We start from the raw sequence: 20,805 nt of genomic DNA, 5'->3' as shown, positions 1-20,805 counted from the left end.
AGATAAGAATTCGTCTATACACTATCAATGCAGTAAATGCAGTAAAACATGTCTAGACTTATGAATGATAAGCAGGTAATTTCCTAAGGATGATAAGCAGATGATTTCCGACTAGAAATGATAAGCAAAACTTTTGACATGTAGATACGGTCGAAGTCCAGACTCATTAATGCATCCTAACAACTACTAGTTAGATACACTAATGCAAGACCTGGTTCGTTACAACCACCGCTCTAATACCAACTGAAAGGACCCGTCCTAATCCACCTGGATGAAGTCATCAATATTTGGTCCCATTGCGATGATCGGCTCCAAGTAATGTCCTTATATTGAGCAAATGCACAGCGGAAGACTTAATTCGTACCTGAGAATAAACATGCTTTAAAGTGTCAACCAAAAGGTTGGTGAGTTCATAGGTTTATCATAACAATCATTTCAATATGTTAATAGACCACAAGATTTCATAATCATAAACATAATACACTCGCAAGTGTATGTAAAGCATTCTAAGTGGTTGAGCACTTGGTAACCATACTTAACATTTAATCAACGTCGCATATTCCCTTTATTATGAAATCTCACTACACCGTACCAAGTGTAGTCACCAAAACGAAGTACTGTGCAACCGTTGAATACTGGTTGTCCAGTCCGGTTGGGGTTGTCAGGCCCGATAGATCTATCAACAGGATTCGCGTTTACAATACCCATATAAATAGTAGTTACCAAGCTACAGGGAAATATGCCAGTGGTACAACTCAACGTAGAATATATTTTTAAGTACTTGTGTCTATTTTGTAAACATTTATAAAAGCAGCGCATGTATTCTCAGCCCAAAAATATATATTGCAAAAGCAATTAAAAAGGGAGCAAATGAAACTCACTTTTGCCTTGAAGGTATTTAATTCGACTTGGTCTCCGATAGATATCACGAACCTAACCATATATATAATATATCAACATATTTTTCTTTTAAGTAATCGTTACATATATATATACTTTTAATACTTTTAATATTTTCTTAGTCCGTAGTTAGCAGTCCGATGTTAGTGGTCCACAATTAGTTGCTTAAATAAAATAAATAAAGACCCCATCGTATTCGTATTGATCAGAATTAATCTCGACCCATGGTACCATGTTGTCAAATGACGTGTTGCGTACATAAAGTACTGTGTTGTCAAATGACGTGTTGCGTACAATCATGAGGTCTTATGATTAATCTTCTCGTGTTGTTTACGGGTGGTCCTGAAATATATAAAATCAAATCATAAGTAATTATATATAAAATATCATATTAATTAGAAAAGATATGATTAATTTACTTTTTCTCCAAATATTTTCGTAGCTAAACTAGCTTCGGATACCCAATCTTGTTTTAGTCGTAGTTTCTTCATTACAACTCCGTTTTTGTTGGTTCAACTTGCCACTTCCTTGGATCGAGTCAAATTTTAAGAATATGAACTGCAAATACCTTAGTTTGTATTCGAAATCATAGGTTATAGGTCAAACTTTGGTGAAACTTATGAAAGTGATCATTTTCCATCATAAAAACAACATTTAATGATCATTTTTCTAAAAGAACTTACACTTTGAGTTAAACCATGAAATTTTTATGTGTTAACATATTCATAAGAAATATCATTTTTTCAGAACATGAACTTCCAATTCAAAGTTCAAGATGGTTTTTAATTATCCAACCCAAAACAGCCCCCGGTTGCACTCCGACGACGTAGATTCAGTTTTTAAGATGTTCTTTGTAAAACCAAGTTATATCTTGTTAGGTTAGCATATCATTATGATATATTACAGGTCTTGAAGTGTTTTAAAATTCAAGTTAGAAGGATCTATTTAGTTTGCGAACAAGTTTGAAATCATTCAAACTATGTTCTTGTTGTTAAAATTTTATACCACAAAATAAGATAGCTATATGAATATGAATTGAATAAGATTATGAACAAGGTTACTACCTCAAGTTACTTGGACAAAGTTACTGCAAAAGATAAGAAATAATCTTGGAATCAAAGAGTGGTGGAGTTAGATCAAAAGGTTGGAAGTAAACTTCTTCAAATCGGTGGTTATTTTGATATGTTCTTGAAAGAGTTTTCTTATGGTGTTTATGGCTTGTAATTGAAGCTAAATGATGGGGAAAATGCTTGGAGATGATCAAGTATGAAGTTAGGAGTATTTTGAGAGAGAAATGAGGGTGTAGGTATGAGAAAATGGAGTGAAGAAATGGTGTTCATTTATAAAAACGTTTTTAGTTTATAAAGAAAGAAAAGGATTCCTAATTTTGTTTTCTTACTAATAATTCATACTACTTGACAAATCCTAGTTACCTCCTATCTAGGGCAGTAATAATGTTGATTAGGATGTTGATTTGATGTGTATATACCAATAGTAAATATGTATAGTGTAACGACCCGCACTTTTTCGATCATTCTATACTTATAAGATTAATATTTACATAAATTAAACCTTGCCAACATGATAAGCAATCCAAATTGTCGAGATTTATATTTCCGAAAAGAGTTTTACACAACGTTTGACCGTCTAGTTTGACCGATGATATCACGAACTATACAACGTATGATAATTATACGTTTGTGTATATATATATGTATATATACATGTTTAACATGATTAATGAATGTTTTAATATCTCATTTTGTATTAATAACAACAAGTTATAAGTATATTTTGAAACTACTAACTTAAGTTTTCAAAATGATAACAATACGTAACGTTAATTGACATAAATACTTAAGACTTATAATGTTTATACATATATCGTATAAGTAATGTATTTAATCACTTTTAAGAACTTAAATACATAAAATCATATAAGTGTATTCACAAAAGATAGCTATATTTAAATCCTCATTCCATTTTTCACAAAATTTCTATACGTATACCTAGAGTATTTGTACTCGTATCATACCAAGCTTCTATACGTATTTACTATTGGTATATACACATCAAATCACCACCTAACCAGCCCTTATTCATGCCTTATGTATAAGGTAATTACTTTTGAATCATTGCAAGACTAATTACAAAAATACAAACTAGAATTTTGTCATGTTATCCTTAAAGATCACATTTTTAGGAGTATATATGTATCATCATTTTTGATTCACTTTCACTTCAATTATCTTAGCAAAAACACACACTCTTTCAAGAACTCTAAACTCCATAACACTTCAGCAACTTACCAAGAAGATCTAGCTTCAAAAACCATACTAAAACACCATAAGAAAACCATACAAAAACACTTCAAGAAAACCTTCCAAGAACACCAACTTACTTCCAATCTTTCATCCACTTCCATCACCCTTTTGATTCTAGCTTCTTACTCCTCTTTTACAGCAACTTTATCCAAGGAACTTGAGGTAGAATCTATGTTCATAACCTTATTCGATTCATATATATATAGCTATCTTATTTTGTGGTACAAAAGTTTAACAACAAGAACATAGTTTGAATGTTTTCAAACTTGTTTGCAAACTAAATAGATCCTTCTAACTTAACTTTTAAAATACTTCAAGACATGTAACATAACTTATTTATATGTTAATTTAACAAGGTAAAACTTGGTTTTTCAAAGTATAAGTATTTTTAGAAAAATGGTCATTAAATGATTTTGTTGTAACAAAAATGTTTAACTTCATATGTTTCACTAAACTTTCACTTATGCCGTATGATTTTGAATACAAACCAAGGTATTTACAGTTCATAGTCTTAAAGAAGAACTCGATCCAAGAAGATGGCAATTTGAATCAACGAAAACGGACTTGTAACGAAGAAACTATGACCGAAACAAAATTGGCTATCCTAGACATTTTCAACTTCGGGACTAATTGGAAAAAAATTAGATAAATCACATATTTCTAAGATAACATGATATTTTATATATATGTACTCATAATTCAATTTTATATGGTTCAGGATCACCCGTAAGCAACACGAGAAGATTAATCATAAGATCCCACGTTTGTACGCAACAGGTCATTTGACAACACCGGTACTTTATGTACGCAACACGTCATTTGACAACACCGGTACCGTGGGTCAAGATTAATCTCGACCTTTACATTTACGATGGGGTTTTTACGGGAGTTTTATTTATTTCGTTGGGGGTTTTATCTATTTCATTGCGGGTATACTAAACATCTAAAAATGAACCATTAAAATTGAATTACTAACATCAAAATGCTAACTACGGACTAAGGAAATATTCAAAGTATTAAAAGTATAAACAAGTATGTATATATGACGATTGTTTAAAATGGAAGTATATTGATATATTATATATGGATAGGTTCGTGATATCAACCGGAAGACCGAGTCAAAATATATATATCATCAAGACAAGAGTGAGTATATAGTCCCACTTTTAAACTCTAAATATTTCGGGATGAGAATACATGTATTTTATGTTTTACATTATGGACACAAGTAACTGAAAAATATATTCTACGTTGAGTTGTACCACTGGCATACTTCTCTGTAGCTTGGTAACTAATATTTACAGCGGTATTGTAAACGCGAATCCTGTTGATAGATCTATCGGGCCTGACAACCCCAATCGGACTGGACGACCAGTATTCAACGGTTGCACAGTACTTCGTTTTGTGACTACACTTGGTACGGTGTAGTAAGATTTCATATTAAAGGGAATATGCGACGTGAAAATGTTAAGTATGGTTACCAAGTGCTCAACCACTTAGAATATTTTTATTGAAATGTTTATATACGAAATCTTGTGGTCTATATATATATATTGCTGCGCACTAAACCTATATCTCACCAACTTTATGTTGACGTTTTTAAACATGTTTATTCTCAGGTGATAATTAAAGCTTCCGCTGCATTATGTTGAATCTAAGCAGGATCATGCGTACTCATATTTGTGTCAAAAATAAAACTGCATATCCGAGGACGTGTGTTGTAAAATATGCTAGAAATCGTGTTGTTATTATCATTTGTAAAGTTTGTAAGTCGAAGATTATCGTTAAACGATAATCATCTTTTTATTGTCTAAAGCTTGTAACAAAAATAATGGTTTGGTTTGTAATGTATAACATATGCAGTTTTCCTTTTTAAAAAATGTCGCATATAGAGGTCAATACCTCGCAATGAAATCATACGTTATCTAACACGTTCTTATGGTTAAGGACGGGTTATGACATGTGGTATCAGAGCGTTGGTCTTAGCGAACCAGGTCTGCATTAGTGTGTCTAACCGAGAAGTCGTTAGGATACATTAGTAAAGTCTGGACTTTGACCGGGTCTGATTTTTAAAAAAAAAAACCATTGCTTATCACTGTTGGTTAAAATTTATATGTAAATATTATATAAGTACTAATGGGTTAGTTGTTGTGTGATAGATGTCGAGCTCAAAAATTGTTATCACAATCAACGACTCCGAATCAGAATCTTCAGATGGCGTTCCAGTCATTAACCTGTCCGATGACGAAAATGATATCCTTGGGGAAGACTCACAATTTCCGGATGAACCAACTATAGAAATATCGGAAAGTGAACCCGAGGAGGAAAGTGAACCCGAGGAAGAAATACAGGAAATTACAAAAGACGAGTTCGAACTAGGAAAGAAACGAAAGGCTAATGAATTAGAAAATCCAAATCCCGAGTTTAATGAGAATGATGTGGCACCAATTCCACTCAACACTACCACCCCTATTCCCGCTATTCCTATTCGTTCTGTCCCGGCATCCAGTTCTTCAGTCCCACAGCCAAAATATAGGCAGACAGTTAGGATAAGCGTTAAGCAAATCTTTGTGTCTAAACGTCCTAGAAAATAGATCAAACGATGCGCTGCTGTGTCAAACCATGGAACCGAATAATGTTTTGTATAATATTAATAGTGTGGTTTGCTTAATGTTCGATGTAAGATAAGCATATGTAAAATATTGAAGTATGAAATGCAATAATTTTCCATGGTTAAGTATTATTTAGATTGTAGTAATTGATTCTGTACTAAGCTATTAAGTATGAACATTAACGGGTAGGTACTACCCAAGATATAATTATAAAACGCTAATAAGAAGAAAAGGCTTTTATAATAATACCTAGTTCATATTATTAATAAGCTATAATGTACTATAAATACACACTACATCTATAATAATCCATGTGAATAATTATTTTCTTTCATTAGGAAATGGCGCGATTGAATCGAATGACGGAACAAGAAGTCGAGGACTTCATCAACCAGCGAGTGAACGACAGAATGTTATGGGTTGAGGCTGCAAGAGCTGCTGCAGTTAATCCAAATCCTCGTGTAGGATGCTCCTACAAGACGTTTCAAGCTTGCAAGCCATCATCATTCAGTGGAACGGAAGGACCTATCGGTTTAACCCGATGGATAGAAAAGATGGAGACGGTGTTCAAAATCAGCGGTTGTGATGAAAAAGACATGACCAAGTTTGCATCGTGCACTTTACAAGATAGTGCACTCACATGGTGGAAGAATTATGTGAAGGCGGTAGGAGGAGATGTAGCTTATGATACTCCATGGGAAGAATTCAAAGCAATGATAATCACCGAGTATTGTCCAAGGAATGAGGTTATTAAGTTAGAAGATGAGTTACGAAGTTTGAAGGTGGTTGGTACTGAAATCACCAACTACAACCAACGATTCATGGAATTAGTTTTGCTATGTCCTGAATTGGTTCCAACCGAAGAACGGAAGATTGAAATGTACAAAGCTGGTTTGCCCAAAAAGGTCAAGGCAAATGTTACAGCATCGAAACCTAAGACAATTCATGAAGCTATAACCATGGCGAACGAGCTAATGGATCAGGTCATTTTGGACAAGAAAGCATTCAATACTGAGGTGAAGGTATTGGGAAACAAGAAAAAGTGGAATGGAAGTTATGATCGAGGTAACCAACAACAACCTTATAAGAAACAAGAAACCACAAAAGGTGCGAGTAGTGGTTCAGGTTTTGGTTATAAAGGACAAAGTCCTTTATGCAACCGTTGCCACAAACATCACTTTGGTTACTGTAGTGTGTTATGCACCAAGTGTAATCGACAAGGTCATCTTGCGGAAGATTGTAAGGCTCTCGTTACAAATGGCAACAAGACTCCTGCCACCAACGCAAATAGAACTGCTTTGGCTACCATTACTTGTTTTGGTTGTGGAAAACAAGGTCACTATAAGAGTCAGTGCCCGAATCAGAATGGCGGACCTGCACGTGGAAGAGCGTTTGTTATTAATGCTAGAGAGGCACGAGAAGACCCGGAACTTGTTACGGGTATGTTTACCATTAATAACTTATCAGCATCTATTTTATTTGATACTGGCGCCGATAGAAGTTACGTGTGTATAAATTTTTACACTAAATTGAATTGTTCATCATTACCTCTAGATGCTAAGTACATGATTGACTTAGCTAATGGTAAACTAATTAAAGCCGATAAAATTTGTCGTGATTGTAAGATAAATTTAGCCGGAGAAACGTTTAAAATCGACTTAATACCTGTAGAATTGGGAGGTTTTGATGTAATAGTCGGCATGGACTGGATGTCCAAAATAGGAGCGGAAGTTGTTTGTGCTAAGAAGGCAATTCGTATTCCTGGTAAGGATAAAATACCGGTGATGATTTATGGAGAGAAGGGTAATTCAAAGCTAAAACTCATTAGCTGTTTGAAAGCCAAAAAGTGTTTAGAAAAGGGATGTTACGCTATTTTAGCACATGTTAATAAAGTCGAAAAGGAAGAGAAGTGCATCAATGACGTGCCTGTGGCAAGAGATTTTCCCGAAGTTTTTCCGGAAGAATTGCCGGGATTACCTCCATTTAGATCGGTAGAATTTCAAATAGATTTAGTACCAGGAGCTGCACCAGTGGCTCGTGCTCCATATAGACTTGCACCGTCCGAGTTAAAAGAACTTCAAAGTCAGTTAAAAGAATTACTGGACCATGGATTCATACGACCGAGTACTTCACCGTGGGGAGCTCCAATTTTGTTTGTTAAGAAGAAAGATGGATCTTTTAGGATGTGTATAGACTATCGTGAATTAAATAAGTTAACTATCAAGAATCGGTATCCACTACCGAGAATTGATGACTTATTTGATCAATTGCAAGGATCATGTGTTTATTCGAAAATCGACTTAAGATCGGGCTATCATCAACTACGCGTCAAAGAAGAGGACATTCCGAAAACTGCTTTTCGGACACGTTATGGTCATTACGAATTTTTGGTTATGCCGTTTGGATTGACGAATGCGCCAGCTGTATTCATGGACCTCATGAATCGAGTTTGTAGTCCGTATTTAGATAAGTTTGTTATCGTTTTCATTGATGATATTCTTATCTATTCCAAGAGTGAGCAAGAGCATGAAGAGCATTTAAGGTTGATATTGGAGTTGTTAAGAAAAGAACAGCTATATGCTAAATTTTCTAAGTGTGCTTTTTGGTTGAAAGAAGTGCAATTTCTTGGTCACGTTGTTAATAGCGAAGGAATTCAGGTTGATCCAGCAAAAATTGAAGCCATTGAAAAATGGGAGACTCCTAAGACACCAACACAGATACGCCAATTTTTGGGTTTAGCCGGTTATTATAGAAGGTTTATTCAAGATTTTTCTCGAATAGCTAAGCCGTTGACAGCGTTAACGCAAAAAGGGAAGAAATATGAATGGACCTCTGAGCAGGAGAACGCATTTCAAATACTGAAGAAGAAGTTAACTACGGCACCTATATTATCGTTACCAGAAGGGAACGATGATTTCGAAATATATTGTGACGCTTCGCGACAAGGTTTTGGTTGTGTTCTTATGCAACGGAAGAAAGTAATTGCATTTGCATCCCGACAATTGAAGATTCACGAGCGAAATTATACGACGCATGATCTAGAATTGGGAGCAGTCGTGTTTGCATTGAAGATGTGGAGACACTACTTGTATGGGGTTAAATTCACTGTGTTTACTGATCATAAAAGCCTTCAACATATTTTCGATCAAAAACAGCTGAACATGAGGCAACGTAGGTGGGTTGAGTTAATAAATGACTATGATTGTGAAATTCGTTATCATCCCGGGAAAGCGAACGTGGTGGCCGACGCTCTAAGCAGAAAGGAACGAGAACCAATTCGAGTACGAGCAATGAACATAAAAATTCGCATGAATCTCAACTCACAAATCAAAGAAGTTCAACGAGAAGCACTTACTAAAGAAAATAAAGGAAATGAAATAATGAAGAAATATGAGAAGCAACTCGTTATGCGGGAAGATGGAATTCGATATTTTGCAAATCGTATTTGGGTACCGAAGTTGGGTGGATTAAGGAAGTTGATATTGAACGAGGCACATAAGACAAGATATTCGATACATCCTGGAGTTGGAAAGATGTACCAAGATCTTAAGACGCATTATTGGTGGCCTAATTTGAAGACAGACGTTGCAACATATGTTGGGGAATGTTTAACTTGTTCCAAAGTCAAAGCAGAACACCAGAAGCCGTCAGGGTTACTTCAACAACCAGAAATTCCAGAATGGAAATGGGACGGTATTACCATGGATTTCATCACGAAGTTACCAAAGACTGCCTGGGGATACGACACCATTTGGGTGATTGTTGATCGTCTCACCAAGTCTGCACATTTCTTGCCTATAAAGGAAACGGATAGAATGGAGAAACTATTACGATTGTATATAAAGGAAGTTGTTTCAAGGCATGGAATACCTATTTCCATTATATCCGATCGTGATAGTAGATTTACCTCAAAATTTTGGCAATCACTACAGGAGGCACTAGGAACTCGGTTGGATATGAGTACCGCATATCATCCACAAACCGATGGACAGAGTGAAAGAACAATTCAGACTCTCGAAGACATGCTCAGGGCATGTGTGATCGATTTTGGAAACGGATGGGATAAATATCTACCGTTAGCAGAATTCTCGTATAATAATAGTTATCATGCGAGCATTGGAGCTGCGCCATTCGAAGCATTGTACGGAAGGAAGTGTAGATCTCCTATCTGTTGGAATGAAGTAGGAGATCGACATTTAACTGGTCCCGAGATCATACACGAAACGACCGAGAAGATAGTACAAATCAAGGAGAGATTGAAAACATCCGGTAGTCGCCAAAAGAGCTACGCCGATGTTCGAAGGAAACCATTAGAGTTTCAGGTTGGGGACATGGTTATGCTAAAGGTGTCACCTTGGAAAGGTGTAATACGTTTCGGCAAAAGGGGTAAACTGAACCCAAGATACGTAGGTCCGTTCAAGATCATCGAACGCATTGGACCGGTAGCTTATCGACTCGAGTTACCGCAACAACTCGCCGGAGTACATAATACATTTCACGTCTCAAACCTTAAGAAGTGTCTTGCAAAGGAAGACCTCACCATTCCTCTTGAAGAAATTCATGTCGACGAGAAACTACAATTCGTCGAAGAACCAATCGAAATCATGGACCGTGAAGTTAAACAGCTCAAACAGAGTAATATACCGATTGTTAAGGTTCGTTGGAATGCTAGAAGAGGTCCCGAGTTTACTTGGGAACGAGAGGATCAGATGAAGCAAAAGTATCCACACTTGTTTCTCGATGACGCAAAATAGGTACAATTCTAAAATTTCGGGACGAAATTTATTTAACGGGGAGGTAATGTAACGACCCGCACTTTTTCGATCATTCTATACTTATAAGATTAATATTTACATAAATTAAACCTTGCTAACATGATAAGCAATCCAAATTGTCGAGATTTATATTTCCGAAAAGAGTTTTACACAACGTTTGACCGTCTAGTTTGACCGATGATATCACGAACTATACAACGTATGATAATTATACGTTTGTGTATATATATATGTATATATACATGTTTAACATGATTAATGAATGTTTTAATATCTCATTTTGTATTAATAACAACAAGTTATAAGTATATTTTGAAACTACTAACTTAAGTTTTCAAAATGATAACAATACGTAACGTTAATTGACATAAATACTTAAGACTTATAATGTTTATACATATATCGTATAAGTAATGTATTTAATCACTTTTAAGAACTTAAATACATAAAATCATATAAGTGTATTCACAAAAGATAGCTATATTTAAATCCTCATTCCATTTTTCACAAAATTTCTATACGTATACCTAGAGTATTTGTACTCGTATCATACCAAGCTTCTATACGTATTTACTATTGGTATATACACATCAAATCACCACCTAACCAGCCCTTATTCATGCCTTATGTATAAGGTAATTACTTTTGAATCATTGCAAGACTAATTACAAAAATACAAACTAGAATTTTGTCATGTTATCCTTAAAGATCACATTTTTAGGAGTATATATGTATCATCATTTTTGATTCACTTTCACTTCAATTATCTTAGCAAAAACACACACTCTTTCAAGAACTCTAAACTCCATAACACTTCAGCAACTTACCAAGAAGATCTAGCTTCAAAAACCATACTAAAACACCATAAGAAAACCATACAAAAACACTTCAAGAAAACCTTCCAAGAACACCAACTTACTTCCAATCTTTCATCCACTTCCATCACCCTTTTGATTCTAGCTTCTTACTCCTCTTTTACAGCAACTTTATCCAAGGAACTTGAGGTAGAATCTATGTTCATAACCTTATTCGATTCATATATATATAGCTATCTTATTTTGTGGTACAAAAGTTTAACAACAAGAACATAGTTTGAATGTTTTCAAACTTGTTTGCAAACTAAATAGATCCTTCTAACTTAACTTTTAAAATACTTCAAGACATGTAACATAACTTATTTATATGTTAATTTAACAAGGTAAAACTTGGTTTTTCAAAGTATAAGTATTTTTAGAAAAATGGTCATTAAATGATTTTGTTGTAACAAAAATGTTTAACTTCATATGTTTCACTAAACTTTCACTTATGCCGTATGATTTTGAATACAAACCAAGGTATTTACAGTTCATAGTCTTAAAGAAGAACTCGATCCAAGAAGATGGCAATTTGAATCAACGAAAACGGACTTGTAACGAAGAAACTATGACCGAAACAAAATTGGCTATCCTAGACATTTTCAACTTCGGGACTAATTGGAAAAAAATTAGATAAATCACATATTTCTAAGATAACATGATATTTTATATATATGTACTCATAATTCAATTTTATATGGTTCAGGATCACCCGTAAGCAACACGAGAAGATTAATCATAAGATCCCACGTTTGTACGCAACAGGTCATTTGACAACACCGGTACTTTATGTACGCAACACGTCATTTGACAACACCGGTACCGTGGGTCAAGATTAATCTCGACCTTTACATTTACGATGGGGTTTTTACGGGAGTTTTATTTATTTCGTTGGGGGTTTTATCTATTTCATTGCGGGTATACTAAACATCTAAAAATGAACCATTAAAATTGAATTACCAACATCAAAATGCTAACTACGGACTAAGGAAATATTCAAAGTATTAAAAGTATAAACAAGTATGTATATATGACGATTGTTTAAAATGGAAGTATATTGATATATTATATATGGATAGGTTCGTGATATCAACCGGAAGACCGAGTCAAAATATATATATCATCAAGACAAGAGTGAGTATATAGTCCCACTTTTAAACTCTAAATATTTCGGGATGAGAATACATGTATTTTATGTTTTACATTATGGACACAAGTAACTGAAAAATATATTCTACGTTGAGTTGTACCACTGGCATACTTCCCTGTAGCTTGGTAACTAATATTTACAGCGGTATTGTAAACGCGAATCCTGTTGATAGATCTATCGGGCCTGACAACCCCAATCGGACTGGACGACCAGTATTCAACGGTTGCACAGTACTTCGTTTTGTGACTACACTTGGTACGGTGTAGTAAGATTTCATATTAAAGGGAATATGCGACGTGAAAATGTTAAGTATGGTTACCAAGTGCTCAACCACTTAGAATATTTTTATTGAAATGTTTATATACGAAATCTTGTGGTCTATATATATATATTGCTGCGCACTAAACCTATATCTCACCAACTTTATGTTGACGTTTTTAAACATGTTTATTCTCAGGTGATAATTAAAGCTTCCGCTGCATTATGTTGAATCTAAGCAGGATCATGCGTACTCATATTTGTGTCAAAAATAAAACTGCATATCCGAGGACGTGTGTTGTAAAATATGCTAGAAATCGTGTTGTTATTATCATTTGTAAAGTTTGTAAGTCGAAGATTATCGTTAAACGATAATCATCTTTTTATTGTCTAAAGCTTGTAACAAAAATAATGGTTTGGTTTGTAATGTATAACATATGCAGTTTTCCTTTTTAAAAAATGTCGCATATAGAGGTCAATACCTCGCAATGAAATCATACGTTATCTAACACGTTCTTATGGTTAAGGACGGGTTATGACATATAGAAGCTGGGTATGATACGGGTACATATACCCTAGATATACGTATAGAAATCTTGAGGAAACGGAACGAGAATTCAAATATAGCTATCTTTTGTGAATATACTTATATTGTTTTATGTATTTAAGTCCTTAAAAAGTGATTAAATACATTATATATACGATACATGTATAAGCATTATAGATTATAAGTATATATATCAAAGAATGTTACGTATAGTTATAGTTTTAAAAACTTAAGTTAGTAGTTTCAAAATATACTTATAACTCATTGTCATTAGTACACAATGAGATGTTAAACCATCCTTAGATCATGTTAAATATATATAAATACATATATATACACAAACGTATAATTATCGTATGTTATATAGTTCGTGATATCATCGGTCATATTGGACGGTCAAACGTTGTGTAAAACTCTTTTCAAAAACACAAGTCTCAACAATTTGGATTGCTTATCATGTTGGTATGGTTTAATTTATGTAAATGTTAATCTCATAAGTATAATTTGGTCGGAAAATTCTGGGTCATTACAATACCGCCGTATAGAAATCACTGATGTACAAAGTTTGAAAAATAAAGAAGTGATTCTAGTATTTTTATTTCAAGACTATATTGCTTGAGGACAAGCAACGCTCAAGTGTGGGAATATTTGATAATGCTAAAAACGAACATATATTTCATAGCATTATCCCTCAAGAAAGACAAGCTTTTAGTTGTAATTGTTCTATTTACAAGTGATATTCGTTTAAATAAAAAAAAAGGTGAAGACAAAAGACAGATTCGATGAATTGAAGACGCAAACAACCAAAAAGCTAAAAAGTACAAATTACAATCAAAGTGGTTCAAATTATTGATGTGAAACATCTCAAGATTACAAGAGTACAAGACGCAAAACGCAAAGTACAAGATATTAAATTGTACGCAAGGACGTTCGAAAATCTGGAACCGGGACCAGAGTCAACTCTCAACGCGCGACGCAACGGAGTGAAAATTACAAGTCAACTATGCACATAAATATAATATAATATTTAAATAATTCTTAAAATTATTTATATATTATATATATTTAATAAAACTGTCGGCAAACAAGAAAACAAACGAACCTGAGCTGGAATCCCAGGCCATGCGATCGCATGGCCAGGAAGTAGAAACACCATGCGATCGCATGGGCCACTTTTTCTGGCCACATCCCTATAAAAAGCAGTTTGGTGATCGAACAATAACACATCTTTTTCTCTTCTTCATCTATCAACTTATATATATATATATATATATATATATATATATATATATATATATATATATATATATATTATAATTTTAATTTTAATTTTAATTTTAATTTTAATTTTAATTTTAATTTTAATAATAAGGGTATGTTAGCGAATGTTGTAAGAGTGTAATTCGAAATTCTGTCCGTGTAACGCTACGCTATTATTAATTATTGTAAGTTATGTTCAACCTTTTTAAATTAATGTCTCGTAGCTAAGTTATTATTATGCTTATTTAATGCAGAAGTAATTGTGATGTTGGGCTAAATATTAAAGACGGGATAATTGGGCTTTGTACTATAATTGGGGTTTGGATAAAAGAACGAAACTTGTGGAAATTAGACTATGGGCTATTAATGGGCTTTATATTAACTAAATGATACCTCGTTAATTTAATATATAGACTTATAATTTGACATATTTATATATAACCACATACGCTTGACTGGATACGGTGGGCGGGATATCTATAAATACCAATAATTGTTCATTTTACCGGACACGGAATTGGATTAATAGTTAATGTACTAGTTGAAACATGGGTGGATTACATTCAAGGGTAATTGGTGTAATTGTTAACAAAGTAATAAAACCTTGGATTACACGCAGTCGATAACCTGGTGTATTCATTAAACAAAGTATTAAGACCTTATTACAATTCGAATCCCCAATTAGTTGGAATATTTGACTTCGGGTATAAGGATAATTTGACAAAGACTCTCGCACTTTATATTTATGACTGATGGACTATTATGGAAAAAATCGTATGGACATATCAAATCATCCAGGACAAAGGACAATTAACCCATGGTACTAAACTAAAACCCACACGTCAAACATCATGATTACGGAAGTTTAAATAAGCATAATTCCTTTATTTCATATTTAATTGCACTTTTAATTATCGCACTTTAATTTATTGTCGTTTTAATTATCGCACTTTTATTTATCGCACTTTAATTATTGTCATTTACTTTACGCTTTAAATTAAGTTATATTTATTTTTAATATTTTTACATTAGGTTTTAACTGCGACTAAAGTTTTGAAATCGACAAACCGGTCATTAAATGGTAAAAACCCCCCTTTTATAATAATAATACTACTTATACTTATATATATTTATATTTTTATAAATATAGTTTTTAAAAATATAGCGTTAAACTTGGCTAAGATCCCTGTGGAACGAACCGGACTTACTAAAAACTACACTACTGTACGATTAGGTACACTGCCTATAAGTGTTGTAGCAAGGTTTAGGTATATCCACACTATAAATAAATAAATAACTTGTGTAAAATTGTATCGTATTTAATAGTATTTTGTAGTAAAAATATAACTATTTTGTATACACCTCTACGCACATCAACGCTTTAGGATTTTACGACGTCGCTTATCGCTTTAATATTTAATATATTTTAGTGCCTTTTAAGTTATTGCCGTTTTGGATATAGAATTCCTTTAAGCTTTAATACCTTTAGATGCAAGTTTTAATTTTTAGTTTTTAGACTTTTAAGTTTCGACGCTTTACTTTCTTATTATTATTTTTTGACCTTTTGTTTTTCGACGTTTGTTTTTCGACTTCTTATTTTTCGACGCGCTTTTTCTTTTTCATTTCTACGCTCTAGTTTTTAGGACATAGAATTTTCTTTATTTTCTTTAAATCATAACGAAAAATTATTTTAAGCGATTAAATTGATAGACATCAAAAATTTTCTGGTTCGTAGTAATAGTTGGATTTGTTAGTGGCGGGTTGTGGGCTTCCGATTTAAAGGGTCCTGGCTACCTGCTGCATCTATTGGCTATTCGAAACGTGGGCAAAATTAAAAAAGTCTATTAATTTGATAACTTATATAATTTTTATCTTTGTAACTAATAGGATATTCAGTGAATGCACCGAGCAAAACGTTCACCACCTTTTATACGTTCACCACCTGTAACTCGATCAAGACATCTAGCCAATATTGTCGCCATTGATTTTTCTTTAGAATCATCATCTAGTCGAACAAGTACTCCAACTCAAATTTCCGATAATCCATTTTTTGAACCCGACTTCACAATTGAGAACACAGAAGATATTCAAGGACAATTCAGGGATCCTGAGCCACTAGTCATTCCTCCTGAACCACAAATTATTTATCCGGAGATTATCTAAGAAGAAACAGTTAAATCAGAATCCTCTAGTGATTCAGATTCAACAAATTCAGATATGGAAGAAACGGAACCTCAAAGTATGGAAGACCGAATGAGAGCCACACGCATGGGCCAAGGTCATGCCATTAATCAACCAGATGTTAATGCACCAGATTTTAAAATCAAAGGACAAATCCTACACATGATCACCAATCAGTGCCAATTTAGTGGTACAACAAAAGAAGATCCAAACGAATATCTTCAAACTTTTAGTAGGATTTGTAATCTATTTAAAATCCGAGAAGTTGAGGATGAAACTATTTATCTCATGTTGTTCCCCTGGACTTTAAAGAGGGAAGCCAAAGATTGGTTAGAATCGTTACCTGAAGGAGCGATTGATTCATGGGATGTTTTAGTTGAGAAATTTCTTAAAAGATTCTTTCCGGCATCTAAAGCCGTGAGACTTCAAGGAGAAATTGCCACATTCGCACAAAAGCCGAATGAAACGTTATATGAGGCATGGACAAGATTCGGAAAAATGTTGAGAGGATGTCCTCAACACGGTCTAGATACTTACAAATAGTTCAAATATTTTACAAAGGAGTCGACGTCACTACACGAAAAGACATCGACACAGCAGCTGGTGGTTTCATTATGAAGAAAATCGCAACCGAAACTCATAAAATTATTGATAATACAACATCCCACTCACATGAGTGGCATCAAGAAAAAGATATTTTTCGTTCATCTAAAGAGGCTAGAGCCGATTCTAGCCATGACTTTGATTCCATTTCCGCAAAGCTAGATGCTTTCGAGAGACGAATGGAAAAGATGACTAAAGATATTCATGCAATACGAATTAGTTGTGAGCAGTGTGGAGGACCACATTTGACAAAAGATTGTCTTAGTGTTGAACAAACAATGGAACAAAGAGAGAATGTTTCATACATGAACCAAAGGCCGGGAAATAATTATCAACCGTCAAGGCCAAACTACAATCGAAATCAAAACATTCTGTACAATCAAAATGCCCAAAACAACAACTAACAAGGTCCTAGCAATCAACAAGTATCCAACAATACTTACAATCAGCAAAGACCTGGTTATTTTAATAAACCACCACAAACCGATGAGAAAAAGACAAGCTTGGACGAAATGATGGTAAAGCTAATAGAATCTCAAAACCAGTTATTTACATCTCAGAAACTTACTAATGAACAAAATGCTCAAGCATTTAGAAATCAACAAGCTTCAATCCAAAATCTGAAACAAGAAGTAAGCAACCTAGCGAGGTTAATTGGAGAAAGAAAGCTGGGGAGTCTACCCAGCGATACAAATGCTAACCCCCGAAATGAAACAGCTAAAGCCATTACCACAAGAAGTGGTATTACACTTAAACCACCTGAAATGCATGTAATTTCTGATGACTCTATTCCTACAACACAGGCACCACAGCCTGAGCAAGAGAAGGAATCAGAACCGGTAGTTGAAAAGGTTAATGAAGATAACACAGTTAAGGCAAAGCCTTATGTTAAACCATGTAGTGACCCGAACTTTTCCATGTTTATATATATATATTAAATGAAATTGTTATTTATATGATTAAGTGTTTCCAACATGTTAAGCAATCAAACTTGTTAAGACTAGATTAATTGAAATAGGTTTCATATAGACAATTGACCATCCAAGTTGATCGGTGATTCACGAACGTTAAAACTTGTAAAAACTATATGATGACATATATATGGATATATATATATATATATATATATATATATATATATATATATATATATATATATATATATATATATATATATATATATATAGTTAACATGATATTATTATAAGTAAACATATCATTAAGTATATTAACAATGAACTACATATGTAAAAGCAAGACTACTAACTTAATGATTTTGAAACGAGACATATATGTAACGATTATCGTTGTAACGACATTTAATGTATATATATCATATTAAGAGATATTCATACTGTAGTGACCCGAACTTTTCCATGTTTATATATATTAATTGAGATTGATATTTACATGATTAAATGTTTCCAACATGTTAAGCAATCAAACTTGTTAAGACTTGATTAATTGAAATATGTTTCATATAGACAATTGACCACCCAAGTTGACCGGCGATTCACGAACGTTAAAACTTGTAAAAATGACATGACAATATATATATGGATATACATATGGTTAACATGAGATTATGATAAGTAAGTATCTCCATAAGTATATTAACAATGAGTTAGATACATATAAACAAGACTACTAACTTAAGGATTTCGAAACGAGACATATATGTAACGATTATCGTTGTAACGACATTTAAATGTATATATATCATATTAAGATATATTAATATATCATAATATCATGATAATATAATAATTTAACATCTCATTAGATATAATAAACAATAGGTTAACAACATTAATTGAGATCGTTAACTTAAAGGTTTCAAAACAACACTTACATGTAACGACTAACGATGACTTAACGACTCAGTTAAAATGTATATACATGTAGTGTATTTAGATGTATTAAAATACTTTTGGAAGACTTCAAGACATATATCAAAACACTCATACTTAACGAAAATGGTTACAGTTACTTTTCCATTCTTTTCTTTCATCAAGAATTCTAGTCGTATTCTTATCCGTATTATACACAGCTTCAAAACGTACTTACTATGAGTATATACCAATAGGAACTAGCATGGGATTCCACTCTTGATTATGTCATGTATGACTAATCAATTTTAACTTCTACCATGAGTTAGTCAACTAACTAGAACTCCTTTTAACCCCACTCACCACTCACCAATTACCACTCATCATTCACTCCATTTCACTTCCAATTCTCTTTCTAATTCTCTCTCAACACACACACACTATTATGAACGTATTTTTCCAGTAGTTAATCATCATCTTCATCAAAAATCACTTCAAGAATCAAGCTATAATCATCATAGGAAGAACACTTCAATAACACTTCAAAAATCCCTTCAAGTTTACTAATTTACTTCCAAGCTTTCTAATCCATTCCAAGTAATCATCTAAGATTAAGAAACCTTTGTTATATATAGTAGGTTATCTTTCTTATTCAAGGTAATATTCATATTCAAACTTTGATTCAATTTCTATAACTATAAACTATCTTAATTCGAGTAAAAATCTTACTTGAACTTGTTTTTGTGTCATGATCCTACTTCAAGAACTTTCAAGCCATCCAAGATCCTTTGAAGCTAGATCATTTCTTGTCACTTCCAGTAGGTTTACCTACTAAACTTGAGGTAGTAATGATGTTCATAACATCATTCGATTCATATATATAAAACTATCTTATTCGAAGGTTTAAACTCGTAATCACTAGAACATAGTTTAGTTAATTCTAAACTTGTTCGCAAACAAAAGTTAATCCTTCTAACTTGACTTTTAAAATTAACTACACACATTTCTATATCTATATGATATGCTAACTTAATGATTTAAACCCTGGAAACACGAAAAACACCGTAAAACCGGATTTACGCCGTCGTAGTAACACCGCGGGCTGTTTTGGGTTAGTTAATTAAAAACTATGATAAACTTTGATTTAAAAGTTGTTATTCTGAGAAAATGATTTTTATTATGAACATGAAACTATATCCAAAAATTATGGTTAAACTCAAAGTGGAAGTATGTTTTCTAAAATGGTCATCTAGACGTCGTTCTTTCGACTGAAATGACTACCTTTACAAAAATGACTTGTAACTTATTTTTCCAACTATAAACCTATACTTTTCTGTTTAGATTCATAAAATAGAGTTCAATATGAAACCATAGCAATTTGATTCACTCAAAACGGATTTAAAATGAAGAAGTTATGGGTAAAACAAGATTGGATAATTTTTCTCATTTTAGCTACGTGAAAATTGGTAACAAATCTATTCCAACCATAACTTAATCAACTTGTATTGTATA

At 33.2% G+C, this 20,805-nt stretch overlaps 1 non-coding gene across 1 annotated transcript; it reads right to left on the bottom strand.

Moving 5' to 3' along the window:
* Window positions 1-17,281: 17,281 nt before the first annotated feature.
* Window positions 17,282-17,388, bottom strand: LOC139903206 (small nucleolar RNA R71). The gene has a single exon (XR_011778046.1). It is a non-coding gene; the product is annotated as a small nucleolar RNA R71 (small nucleolar RNA).
* Between the last annotated feature and the right edge of the window lie 3,417 nt (window positions 17,389-20,805).

Source organism: Rutidosis leptorrhynchoides, chromosome 3 (genome assembly GCF_046630445.1).
Source record: "Rutidosis leptorrhynchoides isolate AG116_Rl617_1_P2 chromosome 3, CSIRO_AGI_Rlap_v1, whole genome shotgun sequence".
Taxonomy (NCBI): Eukaryota; Viridiplantae; Streptophyta; class Magnoliopsida; order Asterales; family Asteraceae; genus Rutidosis; species Rutidosis leptorrhynchoides.
Note: the sequence above shows the minus strand (reverse complement) of the source record. Positions and strands in the feature narration are given on the sequence as shown.